The 21,293-nt window shown below is 36.9% G+C and overlaps 1 pseudogene; it reads right to left on the bottom strand.

The window, feature by feature from the left end:
- Positions 1 to 5,779: 5,779 nt before the first annotated feature.
- On the bottom strand, positions 5,780 to 6,709 carry LOC102814161 (annotated as a pseudogene).
- Between the last annotated feature and the right edge of the window lie 14,584 nt (positions 6,710 to 21,293).

Below are 21,293 nucleotides of genomic sequence, written 5' to 3'. Positions count from 1 at the left end.
TAAAGTCAATTAGAAATACTAATTGATCAAGAGTTGATTGCTAATAAATTAAATCACTGTTTTGACACTAGGGTCTACAAATAAATATGATAAATAGATGCATAAAAGAACAGAATGCTATGTTAATCACGTTTGAAATGTAATAATAGATTTCTGTATTGTTCCAGTAAATGATGTGATTCTACCCAGGTGTGATCACTATTATGATCAAAGTTGGCTGTAGACTTAGAACACTATGGACTTAGAAAATATGCCACAGAACTTCACTTGTTGTTGCTAAGTGCCATCGAGTTGGTATCTGACTCATAGCGACCCTGTACAGGGTTTCCAAGGAGCAGCTGGTGAGTTAGAACTGCAACCTTAACGGCTCATTCCGACTTTGCAGTTTACCGCATTAACCGGCAATGCCACACTAGAAGTCTTCAGAACTTCACTTAGAAACTGTCATAAAATATGAACCTAGGGAAAATGCTCACAGCATTCTAATTGCATTGAAGTCATATACCAGACAAAAGGAAAAGAAAAGAAAAGAAAGATTCCAGGTCCATTTACTCCTATAGATTTTCTATTTGCTTCTATGGAAATTTCTCTTGTCCATTAATATTTATCTTTGAAACATGTGTATAAGATATTACCTTAGCTTTCTAAAATTTAGTTAGCATGTGATGAATAAAATATTTGCCCTATATTCAATTTTATCCTGCACTGTATCTCTAATAGGGTAACTAATTTGAATTTTTTTCTGAACTCAAGTCTCCCTTTTATAAGATGATTTAAAATCCTTTACAAGTCACTTAATAATTTCCAGCCCTTTCATGTTTTATTTGTACTTTATTCTGCTCTTCTTTATGCTTGCTCCTTAGACTTAAGACGAATATGAATCTTTTCTTATACTTTAATAAAATCTCCTTTCTTAAGAAATAGTATGTAAAATAGCGACTAATTCAGTAACCTAAACCAAAGCTACTAAATTGAAAACTTAAGAGTAAATGTAGGGAGATTTGAATCTATTCAAAGAGAAAACAATGATGCTCAAACTTAACTGATACCTGATTTTTTTAAAGTCTCAGTAATCAAAATATTGACAACTATTACTAAACTTGTGGGAGCTCTGGTGGTATAATAGGTTACACATTGTGTTGATTACTATAGGATTGGCAGTTCCAACCCACTAGTTCCATCTTTCTCTGTGGGAGAAAGCTGAGATCTGTGGCCATACACATTCATAGCCTCTGAGACTCTATACGGGATAGCTGTAAGTTAAAACCAACTCAATGGCACACAGCAACAACAATGAATAAGCTTTAGTATATACAAGTTCTGAAAGGGAGAGAATAAGAAAACAGTGATAATGTCGGAGAGGAGGTAAACTATGTAATACTCATGAGAGAAGGGTAAAATGAACTATGATGCTATTGTTGAAGGAAGAAAATAATGGGGACATTCTATTTATAGACTTATTTTATTAAGTGTGTAATTTCTTGAGATGTTCTGTTCTTGGATCTCTAGCTACTATAATATAGTTACAGACAACCTCAAACATTGGGTGACTGGTGACGGTAGTTCAGACAGGGAAGATCTTGGCAGAAGAGCACATATGGAGTTATGGGGAGACATGGTGACTTGTAAATGGTAATGCCAATATCTGAGACAAAGGATATTAAAGGAAGATGAAAAGGCAGAGTAAGGGGAATAGGTTTTTAGTGGGAGATCATATTCAAGTGCATGCATTTATAATTCAGCTGAGAGAGGAGGTTAAATCGTATAGCATGTCTGTTATTGTCAAATATATTTTAACAAATTCCAATTTGTTGCAACTAGTTGAGTCCTCGTGTGGTGCTGTGGGCTAATGCATCAGACTGTAAAGTCATTTGAACTGCAAGGTTGGTGGTTCAAGCTCACCAGCTGCTCCTTGGAAACCATATACAGGGTCACTATGGGCTGAAATTGACTCGATAGCACACAACAACAACAACAACAAGTTACCTTCAAGTTGATTCTGACTCATGGGGCCAGCATACTCCCATATGATTTTCAAGGCTGTGACCTTTCAGAAGCAGATTGCCACGTTTGTATTCCAAGATACCTATGGGTGGTTTCAAACTGCCAACATATCGACAACAGCTTTAGTCAAGTGCCTAACCATTTGCACTATCCAGGTCTAAATAGGAGTAGAGTTGGTTTTTACAGAGGAAAAAATGGTGAGGGAACTTGTTATCAGATGAAAAGAATAACAAATTCATTTTGAAGGCATGTTAGCTTTGAAATTCACATGGATATGTTGAGCAGAGACCTGGACTACAGAGTTTAAGAAGATTGAAAGATTGAAGCTCTTCAGTGACAGCCCATTTGAATCTGTAAATCTAAGAGCCAAAAACTCTGACTGCTTCCCCCCCCGCCCCGCCTCCGAAAAAAATGACCTAATTGAGCTCATTTGGTGCAACACCAGACCAAAATGGATGAGTCTATTTATAGTGTTTATGTATCCTTCATATTGTGAATATCCATTCAGTCTTCTGTAGAATTATTAATGTGGTAGATTCCAGAGTGCTGCCCCAGATTCTACTAGACTGCTTTTTATTATGCAATAAATATACTGCATTGCCTTTTAAATTTTAGATAATTTTAAAACACCATCTAGTCTCCAAAGAGTTCAGATAAAATGTTGTGGACTGGAAAAATCTGGTACGAAAAGTTCACCAGTATACATTTAAAATTGTTGACTCCCCAGAATATTTTACTGAAGTGATATCAATGCCTCGATGACATTAAGACAGAAGTATTATTTCAGTGCTTTTCTTTCCTTCTTATTTGATTGTAGGTAATGTACCATTATGTTGCTGTTATTGTTGCTGTTAGATGCCATTGAGTCGGTACCAACTCATAGCGACCCTATGCACAACAGAACAAAACACTACCCGATGCTGGGTCAACCTCACAATTGTTGCTACATTTGAGTCCATTGATGTTGCCACTGGACCAACCTATCTCGCTGGGGGTCTTCCTCTTTTTCTCTGACCCTGCACCTTACCAAACATGATAGCCTTCTCCAGTGACTGGTGGTCCCTCCTGTCAATATGTCTGGAGTATGAGAGATGAAGTCTGGCCATCCTGGCTTGCAAGGAGCACTCTGGCTGTACTTCTTCCAACACAGATCTGTTTGTTGTTTTGGCAGTCTATGGTACTTCCAATACTCTTCTCCAAGACCATAACTCAAACATATCTATTCTTCTACGGTCTTCCTTAGGATGCAGGAAATCTTTTACTTAATGAAGAAAGCAGATTATTTTGTCTTATTTCTTTTCCCTTAACCCAACTTTCCATATTTTATTATGGGAAGAGTGTTAATGGCAATACCATTGAATCAGATCGGCCATGGTTGTGATACAATGCACAAAAGTGAGATATAATTTACCAAAAGAACAAACCAATCTGTGTTGGAAGAACTACAGCCAGAATACTCCTTGGAAATCAGGATGGTCAGACTTCATCTCTCTTACTTTTGGACATATGGTCAGGAGGGACCAGTCCCTGGAGTGTAGGATATCATGTTTGGTAAAGTGGAGGGTTGGTGAAATAGAGGAAGACACACAATGAGATAGATTGGCACTGTGGCAGCAGCAATGGGCTCAAGCATAGTAACGATTGTGAGGTTGGCACAAGACCAGGCAGTGTTTCATTTTGTTGTGCATAGAGTCGCTATGAGTTGGTACCAACTCGATGGCACCTAACAACAACAACAACATAATTTAATATGTACTTTGATCAAGTTAAATTCACAAATATTTTCAAACATCTGTTGACCTTTCCTTCGGAAAAGTATGCTTGTATGTGCATGTTTCATACACTTTAAAAAAGAAATTCTCACTGAACTCATCCATAACAGTCCCTTCCAAGCAATCATTGAAGATCCTTGTTGTTGTTGTTGTTAGGTGCCATGGAGTCAGTACCGACTCATAGCAACATTATTTATGCACAGCAGAACGAAACACTGCCCGATCCTGGGCCAAACTCACTACTGCTGCCATGCTGGAGTCCATTGATGCTGCCATTTGGCCAATCTGTCTCATTAGGGGTCTTCCTCTTTTTTTCTGACCCTCCACCTTACCAAACATGATATCCTTATCCAGCAACTGGTCCCTCCAGACAATACGTCCAAAGTATGAGAGACGAATTTGGCCATCTTGGCCTCCAAGGGGCACCTTGGTCCTAAAATATACTAAAGTTTATGCAGAAGATTGGGACAGATGTTTGGTAAAGTGGAGGGTTGGAGACAAAGAGGGTTGGCTCTAGCCCCTTAATACTCCAAATCTAACAGAGGGTATAGTCAAACAAATCACTCTAGTGCAATACCATAATTATTAAAACACAGATAAGTACAAAGTGCTATTGTACATAGAAAAAGGAATAATTGATCATTTCCAAAGGAGTTTTTCCCAAACTGACTTATTTGTGAGAAATTGTGGGAGGGATAGTATACAGTAATTTCAGGGAGGAAGTCTGAGGCAGAAAAAGAGATGAACAGATTAACATTGTGCATTCTTCCTAAACAGAATGTTCTAAATCCCATGATTGTATTTTAGGAACTGACTCGACAGTACTTAACAAATTTTAGGAAAAAAGTCCCCAAACCCTGAACGAAATTTTAATTTCTCAATCTTGTTCTCTAGAAACCATTTATTCATTTAGTAAATATTGGCTGTATATCAGTCTTGTTCTATGCTTAGTCCTGAGTATGTAGCAGAGTGACATTAGTGTTTGTTGTTCAGTATTTCAGCGTTCCATAGGCGAGGCAGGCAAATAAATAATCAATTGTTGCATGATGCTACAGGGAATGGAAACTGCTGACATTTTGGCTAATGAGCAGTGCCCAACTATCTCCCAAGCTTTATTAAATCAGCCATGAGAATGGATACACAAATTCTGGTAACATTGCTACAAACTGAAGAGAAAAACTAACTTGAAGATAGAGAGCTTGGCAGACATGCATGTAATATATCTCTCTATCCACTAACTCAGAACATCCCAAATCTCTGTCCCTAAATCTTGTATTCAAGGATAAAATCAACAGAATCACTGAGCTGCCTGAGGTGGCCAGCATCAAGCTTCTTTACTACTACTCCAACACGTTTGCTTGTTCTGTGTTGTCTTCAAAACTGTACATTGTAGGATTGAACATTTATCCATTGGTGTGTTTGCTATTGTTAAGTGGTTGCTTCTGACTCACAGTGAAACTGTGTAGTTTCTGAGGAGCAGTTGGTGGGTTTGAACTGCCAACCTTGTGGTTAAAAGTCCAGTGTTTTACCCTACAGCACCACACCAGGACACCTTAATTATAAACAAAATAAATTAATTATCTTATCTAAGGCGAATGCCTGAATTTCCTTGAAGGATAAGAAACTCAACAAGTAGGTAACCAGAAACAATGCCCCAAATCATATGTTCAAAATGGTGCCACTTCCACTAAGCACTGGCTATGGCAGTTTTTGTTTGAAAGAATTTTTTAAAGTTTAATGTGAAGTAAAAAAAAAAAAAAAAAAGAAAGAAGTCCACTTGTTTCATGTTGTACAAAAAAGGATGAGTAGAACCAAAAATCAATTTAACATTATCACATTTGTTTACACCACTATCTAGTCATACCTATTACCTTTACTATTCAAACAAAAGAAAGTAGGGAGCAATTTAGGGATGGGGAAAGAGATAAAACCAAAAACCTTGTCTACCGTGTTTATTATTCTGCAGGATAGCTGTGCTCACAGAGACGGCTTCTTTTACTTCTCTACTGCGCAGGAATTGAGTTGCATATAAAATTGAACATGCTCAAGAGTTGGGGGAGACTAGAAACGATGGGTCCATATCCTGGTGCATTGTCGTACAATTCAAATAATGGTGCAGCTACCAGTTTATAATTTTGGGGAACTGCAAACAAGGTTTTCTTCTGAAGTTGAACCAGGAACAATTTATGTTCCTTACGCTTTGTGATATGTGCAGGAATATATGGATACTGAGGAGGTTCAAAATTTGTTCTCTACCAGTTACCAATGCCGTCATCAATGACCCAGTCTTGAAGGACTCCATCTTGACGACCTAGTATCTCTGTCATTAAGCGTTTTAGTCCTTCAACTTCATCTTCTCCTGGATTTAGTTCGCCACCAGGTAATTTGAAGAAAGTTGTTCCCAGCTGAAGCAATAACACATAGGGCAGCCGGTGCTCATGTACAATCAGAACCCCTTCCACAGTTCTTCTCATTACAATTTTATCAAATTCTTACCTCATACGTTGACATCTGGCTGCAACAGAGCTGTCCTACTCATAGAGGGGCTCTTGTGTACCCCAAGTATAATTGGTAAGAGGATACAGATTGATGGTGCCCTTCAGGGTGAGGGGCTTGGTCTGCTGGATGTACTTATTGCCGAACTGGTCGACACCCCGGGGCCAACCGGTCTGCGAGTGATTGGGCAGCACCACTGACACGCTGGCGAGCTCGGGCACTGGCGGCGAGCGCGGGAGCTTAAACTCCCTTAAACTCAGAGAAACTCAGGGATGGGGCAGAGTCCAACTCATAGTAAACCAGTATAGGGTTTCCAAGGAGTGGCAGGTAAGTTTGAATTATCTACATTGTAGTTAGCAATCCAGTGCTTACTCTACAGCACCAATATAGGACGCATCAGTAGCACGAGTGACAAGGAATCCCCCGCTGTAAGTCATTTAAATTCCGTGGAGGATTCTCTATGGCAAGTCCTTTTCTTATCATGGTCATAAATCCCTCTTCGGATTCAGAATGGGTGTTTTGACTGGTGAATTCTGGGACACAGTCCTGCTCCTTAGCCGTAAAGCAAATGAAGTGATGTAATCAGAATCTGACTTCATCTGTGTGACTAAGAAACCACTTGGCCTTACAAACATTTGTTGGTGTTGTTAGGTGCCATCAAGTTAGCTCTGACTCTTAGCAATCTCAACTTAAAATGACCCCATGCATAACAGATTGAAACATCATGTTATCTTGTGCCAATCTCACAATTATTGCTACGTTTGAGCCCATTGTTGCACTATGGTGCCAATCTATTTTATTGGGGTCATCCTGTTTTTCACTAACAGTGAAGTTCAAAAAGGCAAAGGATAATAAATGCTGGCGAGGATGTGGAGAGACTGGGACCCTCCTTCATTGCTGGTGGGGATGTAAAATTGTCCAACCACTCTGGAAAACAGTATGGCGTTTCCTCAGAGACTTGGAAATAGAAATACCATATGATCCAGCAATTCCTCTACTTGGTATATATCCACAAGAAATACAAGCCATAACATGAGTAGATATATGCACACCAATGTTCATAGCAGTACTATTCACAATAGTAAAAAGATGGAGAAAGCTTAAATGCCCATCAATGGAAGAATGGATAAACAAACTTTGGTATATACACACAATGGAGTATTTTGCTACCTTGAAGAATAACAATGAAGCTGCAAGCTACCGTATAACATGGATGAACCTTGAGAAAATTATGCTGAGTGAAATTAGTCAGCCACAAAAGGACATATATTACATAAGACCATTATTGTAAATGCTTAAGAAAAGATACCCATACTAAAAGAAGAAGAAGAAAAAAATTGTTGGTTACTGGTGGGGTGGGGGAGGGAGGGTACGGGGAGGTGGAGGGAGGCAACGGTACAGCATAGGGTAGGTGGCAGACACATCATAGTTTGGGGGGGGGCAATAACAAGAAGGGGGGTAGAAGAACAAGTTAGATAGGGAAACACTGAGACAGTTTTACATGGGTGAATGGGATAGAGGTAAAGAGTGATGCATGCTCAACCTTGGAACAATAGGGTTCTGTGTTACAGAGATCTAGGCATGGTTTGAAAAGGGGAAATTATACTCAGATGCTTGTCTGTCTTATGAATATTGGTTTCTCTTGCCAACTATTGTAAAATAGATAATTGAGTGGAATAGAAAGGAATGTCAGGAAACATGATTACAGAAAGCTTATAAGCCTGTCTTTAGCCTATAACTGATTGGAATACCTAAAAGGGGTTATAGAACTTGCCCAGTGAAATAGGCTTCTTGTGGAGCCTTTGCAATGTATAGGACCTTAGGTGGAATTCTAAGTCCGATCCAGAACCTTCTGAGGTGGGACCTTCCCACTAGAAAGGACAAGCAGACCACCCTGGAACATCTAGAGTGACAGAAGATACATCTTCAAAGAAAGAGCATCAGGAAAAACCCAAAACAAAAATGGCATTATGACTGGATACTACAAGAATAAGCAAGTTGTTCTCTGGGAAGCCATCAAGGCAAGCAATCAAATTCCTTCAGGACAACCCAACTGTAAGACTGAAACTCAAAGGGAACACATGAGCAGGCATGTAAGCTTGCTGATGATCAAATTGGTCTTCTGGTGAGTGGAAGAGGGGGAAAGGCAATAATGAAGAAGTGGCTAAGTTCAACCACATTTTATAGACTCCTGCTGACCTGGAGATGAGAGTCAGAAGAGTAAGGGCTGGTTGGTCTGAAGTGTGGTGAGACCTGGGGACACCTCAGCCCATGGACAAGGACATAGCCACAGAGGGCTAGAGCTGAGAGTGAAGCATCCAGCTGATATGAAGTGAGGGGAGACGCACAAGAATGTCCAAACTTGCAGTTTGTACCCATTTGACTTAGCCTTGATGGCCTGATAATCAGAACTCGACTAGAAGAAGATAAACAAAAGACAATTTTTGATAAAGGAAATGAGTATAAATTGCTACAATTTGATGAACTTGACCTATACTAATGGAGGTAGTAACTCTAAATACCAACAGAGAGGGAAGGAGTCTTCCCATCAAGTATCAATGCTCTTCCCTCTGTACACAGGGTATAGAGGGAGAGGCAACTTAGATATTGCCTACCTAAAATGAGGGAGCGATGGAAGCATGAAGTGACTGGCTTACGAGATTTCAAGAGGGAGTTTAGTTTAAGCGTGTGTGGGGGAAGAAAGAGTCCTCACTGAATAATTTTCATTTTGTCTAGATGTTGTTGTTGTTAAGTGCCGTCTTGTCTAACCCATAGTGACCTAGTAGGTCTGGTTAAAAGAGATGGAGATAAGATTCTTACGATTCAATAGTGAGTAATAGTTATCATGATTAATTGCGACTGTCACATTTATAAAAGTAGAAGTTTTGTAACAAAAATGGGGGAGTAGTTAATTTTACAGTCCACAAGCAAAGGACCCTAGGACCATCAAGGGGGAAGAGCACAAGCGGAATGCAAGACCTTATCCAGAGAAGCAGAGACACCAGAGATTGAGGCAGAGATGGGGACACAGAGAGAGGAAGCAGCTGAGGACTAGATTCATGGGAAGAGAGGGACTAAGAACTGGTGGCCAGGAGGCAGACTTTCATAATGTTACCTTTGGTGGTGTAAATTCTTATATATGCCTGAGTGTTTAAAAATAAAAAGAGCGAAAGTGAATAGAGAGAAATACTGTTATCTGATGGTACATGGATGGGATTATAATCATTGTAATGAAATAAGGTGTATATATATATAAAAAGAATTATGGTTAAGGCTTGCTTCCATTGGGTCTTGATTGCAGATTAAATCCTTGACAACTTCAGACTTTTCTCTATTTGTCACGATGCTGCAATTGGTCCAACTGTGAAGGTTTTTATTTTCTCTATGTTGAGATGTGATTCATACTGAGAACTATAGTCTTTGATTGTTGATCAGCAAGTGTTTCAAGACCTCTTTGCTTTCAGCACGCAGAGTTGTATCATCTACATATTACAGGTTACTAATAAGCCTTCCTCCAATCCTGATGCCATGATCTTCTATACATAATCAAGTTTCTTGGGTTATTTGCTTAGCATACAGATTGAATAAGTATGGTGAAAGGATACAACTCTGACAATATCTCTCCAGCTATTGATATTCCATCAGTTCCTCAAGCCTTGTTTTCACTAATGCATTCAGGGCAGTTGATTCCTGATCAGATGCTACCTTCTGAAATGGTTGAATGTCAACCAATTATTTTTGATATAGTGACTCTGTATTCCTTCCATCTTCTTTTCATGATTCCTGCATCATTTACTATTTTTCCCATAAAATCCTTCCATATTGCAACTTGAGGCTTGAAATTTTTCTTCAAATCTTTTAGCTTGAGAAATGCTGAACATGTTCTTCCCTTTTGGTTTTTAAACTCCAGGTGTTTGCACATTTCATTCTAATACTTTACATTGTCTCCTTGAGCTACCCTTTGACATTTTCTTTTAGCTCTTTGACTTCCTCATTTGTTCAAGTCACTAATCTCTGTTCCAGAGCAGGTTTCAGAGTCTCTTCTGACATCCACTTTGGTCTGTTCTCTCCTTCCTTTACTTAATGACCTTGACTTCCTTCATGTAGGATACAATAACAGAAACTTAGTGTCTCCTAAGCAATGGAGTCCTGGTGTGGTGCTGTCGGAAAAGCACTGGACTTCGAACTGCAAGGTTGGAGGTTAAAAACCACTAGCTGCTCCTCAGAAATCCCATACAGGTATGCTATGAGCTGGAACTGACTTGATGGCACTTAACAACAAGCAATGATAGTATTATTTTAACCAGAAGAATATTATTTAGAGCATGAACTTTAGCAAAACTTTCTAGAAAGATTAGGGAGACTTTAAACATTGTCATAAAAAATAGGACTTTTTATGTTCTCATTCTCTAGTGATGAGGGTTACTAATAAAAATTAATATATTTAACTGATACCATGAATTGGAAAAGACACATTTACTTTAAAATATACCTAGAAATAGTGGCGAAGTGATGACAAAATATAATTTATAGCACGGATAATTAATTTTTTCTGCTAATATGAAATAGAGCTTATAAGAAAGAAACCAAAGTATAAGAAATAGAATGAACAGGATTTTGTTTACCTGTTTTTGATGTTGTTGCTGTTAAGTGCTGTTGAGTTGGATCAAATTCATAGGCACCCTGTACAGAGTTTCCAAGTAGTGACTGGTGAGCTTGAATCACCAACCTTGCGGTTCAAACCAACCTTGCTGTCCAGCTCATTAACCTGCAGTTTCACATCAAGGCTAGAAGAACAAAATTCATAACTGTGATAGTCAGACACTAATTCAACTACCTATTTATATATCCAAGAAGTCATTTGGAGGCTTCTCAACACGGTTTCTGTCATTCATTTTCTGTTTCTAAGTATGCATGAAGTCCTGGTGTGGAACTGTGGGTTAATGCGCCAGACTGCAAAGCCATTTGAACTGCAAGATTCAAGCTCACCAACTGTTCCTCTGAAACCCTATACAGGGTCGCTATGGATTGGAACCGATTCGACTGTGCTTAAAAACAACAAGTAAGCATGCATGGACAATTTAGGGATGATGACAAAACATTCATAAAATCATTGTATGAAATTAAATTAGCATACATACATTTATCAATTAAAACAAAATGAAATTAAAATACATTTATAAATAAAATGTACATTTTCCAATTTATAACATTGATTTTAACAGACTAAAATTATATAATTTATGACATAATATATCAATTATGTGAAGTAGTTGTGAAACTTTTATTTTTAGAGTCCCAGTTGGACATGTTTTTGCTGCGTTGTTTCTTTGGAATCCATTTGGCTGAGGCTGTTTGTGTAAAAAGAGGTTTAATAAAGAAAAGAAACTTTATAATTTACCATTCTTATCTGGGCAAAAAAAAAAAAGAACATGTACTAAGGGTAGCAAAGACTTTCTTAATAAGCTCTGCTGCTAATGAATTGAGTTTACAAAATGTTCCAAAGCAATTTTCTGAGAAAACTAGGACAAGGTATTCCTAAATTTTTTATCCTGTGCCACTGTAAATTCACAATTTTGCCTAAGGAAGGAAAAACAAAATTATTCTCACTCTCACTAAAGCACTTTTCATTTTACAATCTTCTTTTCCATTAATAAGTCTTTACAGTGAAATAGGGGAGGGTAGGTGAGGAAGGAAAAGAAGAACTTTGAAGGAAATGAAACCAAAGAAATTGAATTGAATCACAGAGCTAGTGATACAAGGCATGACAACCAATAAACCAACTTCTACATTTTTTCAAGTTCAAGAGTCATTAAAGATAATTATTATTAAAACCGTAGCTTTAGAATTTAGGTAGCCACGTAGTATTTAGACCTGCTTCTAATGCGAATTATTGGCTCCAGGGTGTTTTTATTCTTCACATAAAAAACTAAATATCTAGAAGCAAACTCATTCTTTTGTTTTGCTTGTTACAAAATACTAAATTTTTGTCCATAGAAATTCGTTCTCATCATTTTTAGAGTGCCTGCTTGCTTGCTGGAATCACTGAAATTAGTGAGTCGCATTTTAAAGTAACAGGGATACTGTTTCAAATCTACTTCCCATTTCTCTGGTAGTTGCTGTTGTCCATGGATCAGCAGGGCTTAAATGAGAATTGGTCTGGATAGATTATGTTCTTACCATACAATGAAACAGGACATTTGGATGAGCAGGACATTAGCTATTTTGTTACAAAAATTGGAATCAAGCACAAACAGATGGAGTCTTAAAAATGCTGGTAAACAACGGACTTGGTTAGAAAGAACATTTTAAACCCTTCTCCTTTTCTGAGGAGCTAAGAGTACTCTCCAAATATTACTTGTTCCTCTGAAAAATTATATTGCACCAAATCTATTTCTCACACAGCTCTCATAATGACTTGATTCAGGAAATGGGGGTCTTGCAATGGCACAGTTAGAACACTCAAGGAGCCCCTGGTGCCTTTTCAATGATTTCAGTTAAAAATAAGGCTCAGCTTTTTAAAGCGAATAATTCTTAAATTTATCTGAGGGACACATGGAAGCAGGTAAATCACTCCATGTAAAAACAATCACACGGAAACTAGCTCAGAAATCAAGCAGCTTTTGAAAATAAGTTCAATAAGGAACAGAATGATAAAACTTCATAAAAGTTGACTTTATCGACATCCTATGGATTCTTGCTTAGAACATGGAATTGATCCTTCCTATGAAGTCACCAATAATCTTTCCAATTTGATTACTACTGGTGATTTGCCAATGACATCTCTGAAGCCCATCAGGTAGACTTGAGGATGAAAGGCACGGTGGTCTTAGAGAACTGCCAATCCAGAAAACATAATCTTATCACAAGCAGAACTGTCTAATGAGAGGACCTTTCAGAACCCAAATCCTTTAGCAAACCTCAGAGTATATATGGACTCAGGAAACATTGTCCGTCCCCCAACCCAGGGCTGTATGGGGTCTAACTGGTGGCAGAGAGGTGGGGAATGGTGAACTTTGGCAAATTTTTGCTAGTTGACCTACAATAAACAATTATGCCACTGCTTAGAGGCTGAAATTGTGCTTATTAACAACACTCTTATTTTCTTTTGGCACATAATAACTATAGAGAATGATGGAAAGCTGGATTTCTTCTCCAAAACAGTTCAGTGACTTTTCAATACATTGCTATACCTTGAGATGAATTTCTTAGAAATGTAATTAGACATGACTAATTATTACATTAGGAATCCTGGTATGGCACCGTGGGCTAATGTGTCAGACTGCAAAGTCATTTAAAGTGCAAGGTTGGTGGCTCAGGATCACCAGCTGCTCCTTGGAAACCCTATACAGGGCTGCTATGGGTCGGAATCGACTCGATGGCATATAACAACAACAACAATTATTACATATATTCTCTTAGTGTGTTCTTATGAAGAGGTTAATATTATTTGAATGTTAAATTTTCTTATATCAAATGGGAAATACAAGTTTGATTATTTTTAATATAAGATTATAGTTATGCTTCTATAGAACACTTGACAAATATAAATAATCATCGAGTATTCTATTATTTTAATTTTGTACAGAAGTATTTATAATCAAGAAAAGAGAAGATAAACAATTATAATGGTTATAAAAAGTATCATAGCGGTTACAAGTCAGCAGTTCGAAACTATCAATTGTTCCATGGGAGAAAAATGAGGCTCTCTGTTCCTATAAAGATTTACAGCCTTGGAAACCCTATACAGGGTTGCTATAAGTTAGAACAGACTCCATGGCACATAACCACCACCATCACCACAAATAGTTGCTTTCTAAAAGGAGATTTATAGGATGATGGAAAAAATAACTTCCTTTAAAACATATAATTAAAGGGCTTTAATTTTTAAAAAATACTTAAAAGTTCATTCTTTCCTTACTGAAGTCCTTATAATACATTTATATGTTGGGATCAGCTAATCTATTTATTTATTTAGATAGTTAAAACAGTTAATTGGATCTTAACTTGTTCAAGAAGCAGGCAAATTTAATATGTTGAGAAAGAAAATTAATCCTTCAAAAATTTAAAACCATAAAATATTTATTTCTAGTTGTTAAAGAAGAGAACTTTATGGTTAACTGTAATAAGCAATCATTTGTAGTCTTCCATTCCATGCCAGCATAATACACTAAAGAATACACGAACCAAGGAATCCTGAAGTGGTGCTGTAGGATAAGCACTGGACCACAAAGTTAGATTGAACTGCAAGGTGGACAGTTCAAACCCACCAGTCGCCCCTCGAAAATTCTATACAGAGTCTCTATGAGATGAAACCTATTTGACAGCATGTACAACAACAAAATGGACCAAAGGTGGAAAAACTCTCTTATTCGTTCCTCTTTCCAAGTCATTGATTAAAAAAAAAGCATACAATTGGTGATCATTTAAGGCATAATGTTCTGGAGTTCTTAGAATTATCATGAAGGCGGGGTAAGAGAAAATTCTCATGCAAAGAAAGATGAATGCTGTTTAAATAACCCAGATTCATTAGTCCACCCTCTTTTGTGGGCCGCAGGATCAGGGAAAAACTATGCACGCTACAAAATAATTCTGTGTATATGTACTCTCGCTCTAGCATGTGGTCCTCTTCTTACTGGTTCAATAACACAGTCTCAGATATGGCCCCTGACATTCTGTAATGAGTTACTTCAACTTATTCTTTCAAATACAATGAATTCAAATCTGGTTAGTTCTCCAAATTTCATCTTATCTGCCTTGGACTTTACAGTAATACCTGTGGTAAACTGAATTCTAAAGATGAACTCCAAGGTCCCCATCCTGGTACATATTGTGTATAATTGACTTCCCACTAGGGTAGATACTGTAAGGGTTATAGTATAACACTCCAATGACTAGGTAATTGATCAGTTGATTTGGGATACATCAAATGTGAGATTAATCTGGATGAGATTGACCTAATCAGGTAAACCCTATAAAAGAAGGTGAAGCATCAGAGAGACACCATCTTACCAACCTAGAATAAAGAAAACAGTCATCTTGTGAACTGCATATGGAGAAGATCATACCTCCAGGATATGTGAGTAGCCTCTGGGAGCTGAGAGTGAACCCTAATAGCTAGCAAGAAAAGGAGACTTCCACCTCCAACCTCAAGGAGATGAATTCTGCCAACACCTCTAAAAAATTTTGGCAAAGACTAAACACTCCAGAAAGTAATAGAAACTGGATGACACCTTAGTTTCTGCCTTGTGAAACTCAAAACAGAGAATCTAATTAAGTTGAGCTGGACTTCTGATGTACAAAAACTGTAAGACAATAAATGGGCCTTGTTTTAAGTCACTGTGTTTGTGGTACGTTATTGTGCAGCTAGGGAAACCTAATACAATACTCTTGATGTTTCTTAAAGTGGATAGTCCCTATTCTTAGTTTAGAGTGGCAATATATATTTTCCTTGGTATTTTATTTCTTCAGTTAGTTCACTGGATATTTGAAAGAAAGGAATACTTAAAGAAGATGACTTGGCTTTTAGGTGGCCTTTTTCTTCAGTTATAAACCTCACTTTTATAGCTTAAATTTATGGCAAGGTATGGTTTTTATGACGAAAAATGATTTAGAGTTTTAGATGCTTAATATGGTAGATTATTACCAGACACAATTCTCTCTATCTTTAGAATATCCTTACTATAGTGGCAAGTAATAATTTAGTTCTGTCAGTTTGGTTTTTTCTTTCTAAACAACACGATCTCCAATATTCTGTGTTGGTTCTTCTACTAATGTTCCTTAGAAATATGATTTGAAGAAAGCAGTTGGCATATGGTTTGTCATATGGTGAGCATTAATATGTTGTACTGTTCTCTTTTACTTCCAATAATTTTCAAACAACTTTAAAAAAAAATAAAATAAAATCACTAATCTTCCAGGAAGCTAACTGCTCCCATCCTTGAGATAAAAGTAGTATCTACAATTCCAGGGCACATTGGTGTTACTTGGCATCCTTTTAGAATCACACAGATTCCTCATTTTGAACAAGCTTTTTCATATTAAAAGTGTTGGCAGACTGCTGACATATCTCTAATGCATTCTGCAAAAGCCTGCAATTTATCTTGCTTAAATTCTCCAGGGAGTTAACCTAAGTCTTCTCATATATCGTGTCTGGATTGACTGTTATATCAGCATCTGTGCCAATTTCTAGTTGACTTAATAATTTTTCTTGGATGAAAGTAGCTAAGTAGTCGATTTGTATAGTCCTTAGAAGGTTTCTTTAGTAAGAATGGATGATGTTCTTTGGTTGTGTTCTTGCTGACTAGCATGCACACACGTGGACATCATTTTAGTGTTCATGAAATATATGTCATTTGGGAAGTATTAAATTTGAGTTTGTAGAGTTTAGAAAGTGGAATATGGAAAGTAATGTGGAAGATGTTGATTGAATATTTTCAATCATGACTTCTTAGTTTTCTAAAGTAATAAAAATCACATATGTCTATTCTTTTTATTTGGAAGTTGTATATATTAACCAAGGGAGCAAGAAAAAGCCAGACTATCTTCTTTCTAATGAATTATCTTACTAATAAGTTGAAATATGGTTCAAAATGGTATCAAACACCTATTTTTCTATGCTTCAAAAAGTACCGATTGAAGTTTCCATTGCATGCTAGTATTGCTCTTGATGTTTCATCTCCCTTATGAAAAGTCTTCCTTCCGTATCTTGCTTTGATGTCCTTAATCTATTTCTTCATATCAAATGTATTTCAAATTTCCCCTATTTTCTTTACGGTTTTAGATTACTATACATTTTCAAAGTTCTGGTCATGTATCGATTATGATTACTCATCCAAATATTTACTTTTATTTGTAATATTTGAAGATAGTAGCAGCTTTCTTTTTCTTTCCCATAAATAAAGGTTTTCATTTTGATATAAAGTTCAGAGAATATAAAATCAACAATTCTATAGAAATAATTCTGTGGAATTTAGTGCTTTCACGATGTTGTGTAACCACTACCTTTATTTTATCTAGTTCCAAAATATTTTCATCATTTTAGTATAAACACTGGATTGCTAACCTCAAGGTCATCAACTCAAACCCACCAGCTGCTCCTCAGAAATACTACACAGGGTCATTCTGAGTGAGAAATGACTCGACAGCACTGAACACCAACAACAATGTGATGGCTGAAACTGCGGTTGCTTTGGCAGGGCTATACCAAATGACTTAGTGGGTCTTAAATGGCCACATTGCTGCTATACAGGGGGGCTCTTTGAGGAACAACAACCACTAATGGGGGACATGGAATAAACAAAAGGAGTGGCATAATTACTAATTTTCCTATTCTACCCACCCACTGTCCGTAGGAAGATTATCATGAAGCCTCTGTGATATTTATTGGTAGCCAAATTAAACATCAAGATGAACTATAGGTATCACGAGTAGCATATGAACATGATAAATGTCACTCAAATACTGCGTCTTCATCTGTGTCCTTTTGTTCTCTAGAAGAACATGAATAACTTCTGTGGTTTTCTTTCTTCAACTCATTATAACAAAGGGAAGGTTAATGTCTTAATACCATTTTTATGCCTTAGAGTTAGATTAGAAGCTTAATTACTAAAGATCAATTATTTTATTATGTTTTAAAAAGTAAGTCAGTAAATAAAAGTATACATCTAGTTACTGGTAAAGAATTACCTCTGCTCTATGGCATTTCATATATTTTACTTGAATTATAAATATTATGACTTCTACTACTTATATGAGGGGATTTCAAAAAGTTTGTGAAAAAAATTCCAATATCTTTTTATTCCATTTTTCCACAATCTTTTTGAAGCTACCTTGTACAAGAGAAAAATATTACAAAATTTCCCTGTGCAAAGGTAGACAACTATTTTCAACTTTTTTCCACTTAAAGGAATATATCAAGAATAGAACCACTAAAAAATATTCTATGGAAAAACTAAATTAGACCTAAGGTCATATGTTGTTAAGTGCTGTTGAGTTGGCTCCAACTCATAGTGACCCTGTATCGTTTCCAAGGAGTAGTTGGTGGGTTTGAACCGCTGACCTTGTGGTTAACAGTCCAGAGATTATCCTACAGTACCAATGTATGTTGGTTGTTGTTAAATGCCATTAAGTCAGTTCAGATTCATAGGAACCCTGTACAGGATTTCCGAGGAGCTCCTGGTAGGTTTGAACAGTAGACCTTGTGGTTCACAGTCTAGGGCTGATCCTACAGTATAACACCAGGAGTAATATATTGTTCTTGTTAAGCGTTGTCGAGTCGATTCTGACCCATTACGATCCTGTATAGGGTTTCCAAGGAGCCGCTGGTGAGCTTGAACCACCGACCTTGCAATTCAAATGACTTTGCAGTCTGATGCATTAGCCCACAGCACCACACCAGGAGTAATATAAGATTATACAAATCAGCAACTTACTGATGGCTGTGTATGTTGTCTTAGTCGTCTTAGGTGCCATCCAGTTGGTTTTGGATCATAATGACCCAACATGCGAAAGAATAAAACATTGCCCAGTCCTGCATCATCCTCACAATTGTTATATTTAAGTCTATTATTGTGGTCATTGTGTCAATGCATCTTCCTCTTTTTTGCTGACCTTCTACCAATCATGACGTCCTTCTGCAGGTACTGCTCCTTCCTGATAATATGTCCAAGTAAGTTAGACATATTTAAGGAACAGTCTGTATGCCACATATACATGTCATGTATACCATGTTCTGGATTTGCTTATTCTTCTGGTTGTTGTCAAGTGCAGTTGAGTCAGTTCCAACTCATAACAACCCTATGTAGGGTTTCCAAAGAGCGGTTGGTAGGTTTGAACTGCCCACTTTGTGATGAGCTCAACATAATCCAATATTCTTTCCAGTACCATAATTTAAATGTGTAAATTCTTATCCATTCTTTCTTATTCCTTGTCCTCCTTTCACATGCATATGAAGCTATTAATATCATGGCTTGGATCATGCTCTTAAACACTTAAGAAATTGTTTTGTAGCAATCTTGACCGCTGCTTCCATGAACATTTACTGTAGAGCCAAGCTAAACAAAATTCTTCACAATTTCAGTATTTTTCTGTTTATCATGATGTTAATAATTGGTCCAATTATGAACATTTTAATTTTATTTTCACTGTGTTGCAATCATGCAGAAAGCTATATTCTTTAATTTTCATCAGTAAGGGCTTCAAATCCTCTTTGCTTTCAGCAAGCAGGGTTGTGTCATCTGCATATTGCAGGTTGTTAATGAGCATTCCTCCAATCCTAGTACCTTATTCTTCATATTCTCCAGCATCTCAGATTATTTGCCAAATGTACAGACTGAACAAGTAAAGTGAAAAGATATAACCTTGACACACACCTTTCCTAATTTTAAACCATTCAGTATCTTCTTTTTCTATTAGAATGACTGTCTCTTGGTCTATGAGCAAAATTATGTTTTGGAATTAGCATTCTTTCCAATGTTATTTATAGTTTGTTATGATCCACATTGTCGAATGTTTTAACATAGTCAATAGAATACAACTAAGCATCTTTCTGATATTCTCTGCTTTCAGCCAAGAACCATCTGAGGCCCACATTTATATTACTCTCTAGCGTCCTCTTGAATCCAGCTTGAATTTCTGGCAGTGCCCTGTTGATATTTTTGAATTATATTCAGCAAAACTTTACTTACATGTAATATTCATAATATTGTTAGAAACTTTTCATATTCTATTAAGTCACCTTTCTTTGGAATGGACACAAATATGGTTCTCGTCCGGTTGATTGGCCAGGTAACTGTCATTCAAGATTTTTGGCATAGACTGGTGAGTGCTTCCAGTACTTCAGCAGTTTGTTGAAACATTTCAATTGGTATTCCATAAATTCCCGAATTCTTGTTTTTGCTAATGCTTTCAGTACAACTTTGCCATCTTCCTTTAGTACCATTGACTCTTGATCATAAGCTACCTCTTGAGATAGTTGAACATCAATCAATTATTTTTGGTGCAGTGACTCCATATTCTCTCCATCATTTTTCCCGTGGAAACTTTCAATATTGCAACTTGACACTTGAATTTTATAACATTTCTTTCAGCATGAGAAATGTTAAATGTGTTTTTCCCTTTTGGTTTTCTAGCACATTTCATAATACTTTATGTTGTCTGCCTGAGATGCCCTTTGACATTTTCTGTTTTGCTCTTTTACTTTATAATTTCTCCCCTTCACTTTAGCTACTCTATGTTCAAAAACAAATTTCAAAGTCTCTTCTGACATCCACTTTAGCTTTTTCTTTCTTTCCTTTTTAATGACTTTTTTCTGTCTTCGTGTGTGATGTTTTTGATGTCATAATGGTCTTTTTCTTTATTTTTTATGTATTAAATATTTTAGTAAGATGGTCTCTAAATTCAGGTGGGATATATTCAAGGTTGTATTTTGACTCTCAAGGATTTGTTTTAATTTTCTTCAGTTTAACCTGAACTTCTATATGGACACTTTATGGTCTGTTTCACAGTTAGCTCCTAGCCTTGTTTTGACAGATGACATTGAGTTTCTACATAGTGTTTTCCCACAGATATAGTCAATTTGATTCCTATGTATTCCATCTGGGGAGGTCCACATGTACAGTTGCTATTTATTTTGTTGTATAATGGAATTTGTTAAACATCTTGAGGGAGTGTCACTGGGACTGGAGGTTCAGGACCATTGTCAAGATACCAGGGTAAATTGATTTATCACAGTCCACAAAGATGGTCTACAATTTTGGTGACTAAAAACTAGGATATTAAAGGCTAATATGGCCATATAATCTGCAGCTATTGGTCTCTTCCTGTCCAAAAGAAAGAAGAGTGATGAAAATTGAGACCAGAAGGACTAGATTGTGCTGGTTACCACTACCAATTGCTCTAAAAGGGATTACATTAGAAAGTCATGGATAGAGTAGGAATAAATTTGGAACAAAACTCAAAATCATAAAAAAGACAAGGCTTACTAGTCAAATAGATACTGATGGAACTCTGAAATTATGG

The sequence above is a fragment of the Chrysochloris asiatica genome, unplaced genomic scaffold, assembly GCF_000296735.1.
Source record: "Chrysochloris asiatica unplaced genomic scaffold, ChrAsi1.0 scaffold00032, whole genome shotgun sequence".
Taxonomy (NCBI): Eukaryota; Metazoa; Chordata; class Mammalia; order Afrosoricida; family Chrysochloridae; genus Chrysochloris; species Chrysochloris asiatica.
Note: the sequence above shows the minus strand (reverse complement) of the source record. Positions and strands in the feature narration are given on the sequence as shown.